Genomic DNA, 4833 nt, shown 5'->3' with positions numbered 1-4833 from the left:
AGATATCAAGGATTATTTCCTTTGCCAATACAAATTGATCATAGTGGAGATGATTATCCAGTTTATTGTAGTGGAGATTAATATCCAATGGAGCACATCCAAGCATGCACGTACTCACTATATAAACAATGTATTTAAATATCCCAAATGACGAATTTGTATGTGGGTACCAAGCAATGTTGATATCTTTGGCCCTTTATATGATGTTTTCTCCAACCAAGCTTCCTTAATTGGTACCAATGATATATGTGCATTCAACCAACCTTTCTTAATTGGTACTAGTCATATATGTGCATCCTTTCTTATAAATGATTTTATAAACACTTTGCGAGTTTGCAAAATTTATGAATGTGAGTTTCACTGCAAAATTGATTCCATATAATCTTCTATACAAGGAATGTGTGACATGTGACTATGTAATTAGGGATGAAGAATTTTTTTATAACAACGATAACAAATAGAATTAGAACACATGTTTATGGAGGAGAAGAGAAGACTATGACATGGTTTCTTACAAATTTCATAAATTGAGTATAATAAAGTGTAATGTATATTTTACAATGAATTTTGAAAACCTTGAATATGAGAATAATTAGCATCTTTCATATCATCATTTTTTTTATGCAGTTTAATTTTTCATTAATAATTAAAATAAGTATAGCTCTAAATATTCTTAGAATGCTTTGGTTTATTTCTAGGAAAAAAATTAGCGTAGTTCATCAAGATCTTAAAAAACAAAGATTGAGATTATATATATATATATATATATATATTCCAAAAATTGATGACATCTATATAGTTTAAATATTCAAACTAATAATGTTATGAACATTGTACCTTAAAAATAATAATAAATCAATAATTACAGTCTTCTTTAAGGGGGGAATTGATCCGGATTGGATCATTATAATGTTTTTCATGCATCTTGATGCATTTGGAGTGCAAAATTTGGAGGAATCAACTCATGGGACTGTTTTTATCAGCAGGACCCAGTTTAGAAAAATTGGGCTTGAAACCTTCAAGGAGTGTTTTGAGGCATCAAATGAAATTTTTTGGGTTTAAAACTTTTTCGCTCTCAATCTGAATCTTTTCATGTTGTTCTACACACAAATATCTTTCCAATAGTGCAAGAAGTTTGTCAATTGAAGTATGTATGCAAAAGTTATGTCACTCATAAGTTGACCTTCCTGTTTTCACACCTATAGTTCGGGAGGATGTCACGCCAACCCACATTTCTCATGGTAAAGGGGTTATCCATACATTTTTTTATGTAAAACACTCTAGAAGAGTCAATATTGTAACTCTAGTCAAGAGTTAATGTAGTCAAGTTTAACCACTAGTAGGCTATCGGGTTGTGTTATAACCAGGCCACTAGGAAGAAGAGACATTTCATTCTTTCAAGAGAATTTTGTTCCATATTTGAGCAAAGATAGTCATGCAAGATAGTATATAGAGCATACAGATAGGATTTGTGCCCTATATCAGCCCACGGGCCACAATAATTACTTCTTTGTACCTGCAACCATATTTCGAGATAGAGAAAGAGAGTGAAGAAACCTCACATTCCAGCTGGGATTTCTCCCGAAAGGGTTTCCGAGAGCATATTTTGTGTCTTATGTGTTTGTGTGAGCTTATTTTTTTGTTATCACTTTTTTTCATAATTTCCATTTGCATGCATGCATTAATTACAGTTAAACCTACAAAATCTTAAAGTTTAATAAAACCATAATAGTGTAGAATTTCATATTTCTAATATAATATTATGAGATATTTAGTGACGAATTGGCCAATGGAATATCCATGAAATTTTACTGATCATTTGGTATCAAAGAAGTTTTATTTGGGTATTTTGCGAATATTGTAGGGATCTATATTGACGGGGCTAAAAATTGTAAAACCCTAATCATGGTTGATGAATCTGTGAATGAACCTCTTGATTATGTAGAGGTGAGGTTTACATTGTTGGAACAACAAGTCGAAAATATCAACCGCAATGTAAACCTCCTCATGGAGGCCTTGAATAGAAATCTGGGGATATTTGGAGAAGATGGAAGTTCGAATACAAAGGACAAATCTGAATGGGGATCAAAAAATTGAGGAGAAACAGGGAACCGGTCAAAGAAAGAATCTAGAAAATATCAACCCAGTTTGAGTGCCATGAATTAGTCCTAGTGTAAAATTTAAGAAAAATTCGATATCAAGCCATACCATGGTGAGATCGACTATCAGAATTTTAACCATTAGTTGCAACCACTAGAAGTTTATTTTAGCATCCATCATATTGAAGAAGGACAAAAAAATCTCATTTGCGTGACTGAAATTGGAGGGCCATGAACTAATTTAGTGGGAGAGCCACACATAAACCATGAGGTTAGTGGGAGAACCTCCATTGACTAAGTGGGAGGATTTCAAAACCCTCACTAAGTCATAGTTTTATTCCATTGGGTACGTAGAAGACTAGTGAAACTGGTGGCATTACTTCAGGAAACATTTGGGCCAAAGCATGCAGGGGTACACCAAGGAATTCAGAAAGATGGCTATAATGTTGGGTATCTCTCTAAAGAACCAAAATGCACTCCTCAAGTATTTGGGGGGTCTACACCCTCATCTGTGTGAGAAAGTGATGTTATTCAAGCTGAAATTAGTGGACAAAGCTTGTGTACAAGAACAATACCTAGAGAACATAGGGCTGAAAAGAGTGCAATCAAGTGGATCAAAGAACAAGGAGTAACAGGAAGATTCTAAGGAGGGGAAGCAGAAGAAAAACGAGGGGGGGAAGATGAAAATACGATAGCCACAGTGCACCAGTGCAAAGATCCTAACAACCATTGCGACCACTGAAACAATGATGGCCATACAGAGGAGAAACGATGGAAGTTTCACCGAGAGCTAAACTTGAAGAACAAAAAGAAAGATAATAATAATAAGGATCTCATGGCCATGGATTCGAGCAACCAAGTTGAAAGTAGCTTTGACGTGGATGAGAAGATCGTTTATATGTCAGTGTAGAAGGAGGTGAATCTAAGTAGCCTTCAATAATAGGAAGAGAAAGAAATGACCAAACTATTCCATATAAAGATACAGGCCAAGAAGACAAATATTGATGCTCCGTTTGACTCAGGATCGCAGGTGAATCTCATTGCAGTAGAATTGGTCAAGACATTGGGGCTGGAAGTTCATGATCATCCAAACCCATATCCATTGGGATGGGGAAATAAGGATGAAGTGTTGAAGGTAACTAAATAGTGAAAAATTAGGTTTTCTATCAATGTTGATTTTATTGATGAAGTAGATCTAGATGTGGTTCCCATTGATGTATGTGGATTCGTGTTTGGGAGTCCATACATGTACATGTGTGATGCAATATTCATGAGGAGAGCCAACCAGCATTGAATCGTCAAGGATGGAAAATCATTCATCATCAATGCGCATAAGGGCAAATAAAAAATATCACTGGTAAGTGCCAATCAAGCCAAGAAATTGATCAGTTCTAGCAAGAAGTATGTTTTATTGTTTTTACAAGAAATTCAGTCTGAAGAGGGGTCAATTAGAGGCAAGGCATCTCTAGAGGGGTGTAATAAGAAACAAAACAACAATTGGAGGAGTTTTTACAGGGATACAGGGATGTGCTTCGTGAGCCTAAAGGGATACCACCTAAGAGAGAAGTGGAGAACGAGATCCAATTATTGTCGGACTCCCCATTGCCAAATATTGGGTTGTACAAGCAGTCTTTTATTGAAAAAAGTAATGTGAAGAAATAGTTGCAACAACTACTGGAACAGGGTTTCATCCGACCAAGTACATCAACATGTGGGTCACCCATCATAATTATGTCGAAGAAGGATGGGACTTGGCAGATGTGTATAGACTACAGGGCGTTGAACAAAATCACACTCAAGAACAGATACCCCCTACCTAGGATATATGATTTGTTTGATCAATTGCAACAAGAAAAATACTTCACCGAGCTGGACTTGAAATCTGGATATCACCAGGTTCAAGTCAAAGAAGAAGATACATGGAAGACCGCCTCCAAATTAAGCAAGGTTTGTATGAGTGGTTAGTTATGTCATTTGACCTATGTAATGCACTAGCTACATTTATGATATTAATGAATGATGTATTATGCCATTTTATAAATTCATTTTTTATTGTCTATTTGGATAATATACTAGTATATAGTGCTACCTAGGAGGAGCATATTTCACATTTGATGTAGGTGCTCGAAACATAATTTGAAGAAGCACTAGCTGATAACAAATCTCAAGAAGTGCGAGTTTGCGCCATAGCCCTTAGTGTATCTGGGGTATGTGATCAATGGAGGAAAGATGAAGATAGATCCTTCCAAGATGGATGCCATCATGAAATGGTTGGTACCAACTAATTTTTCTGAGGTCGAGAGTTTCATTGGGGTAGCACAGTACCTAAGGAAATTCATAGCCTCATTTTTAGTGGTAACAACACCACTTCACTCCATAGCATCAAGTGGCAAGAATTTCCAGTGGAAAAAAGGTTAAGAGAGGGATTTTGAGGAGTTAAAGAAGAAGATTAGTCAAGCACCAATTCTAGCATTATCAAACTTACAACAACCCTTTAAAGTGGAGACAAATGTGAGTCGTTATGTTATGGGAGTTATCTTGATGCAGGGAGGAAGGCATGTATGATACCATTATAAAGTATTTCATGGAGAAATTCTTAACTTATCTACCTATGAAAAGGAGCTTTATGCCATGGTGCAAGCTATGAATAAGTGGAAGCATTATCTAATGGGAAAGGAGATAGTAATCCACACAGATCACCAACCATTACAATACTTGCAAGTCCATAGTAAGC

Source organism: Pinus tabuliformis, chromosome 5_1, assembly GCF_031772625.1.
Source record: "Pinus tabuliformis cultivar Carrire ecotype Pingquan chromosome 5_1, CPIR1, whole genome shotgun sequence".
In the NCBI taxonomy this organism is placed as follows: domain Eukaryota; kingdom Viridiplantae; phylum Streptophyta; class Pinopsida; order Pinales; family Pinaceae; genus Pinus; species Pinus tabuliformis.
This window is presented reverse-complemented; position numbering follows the sequence as displayed.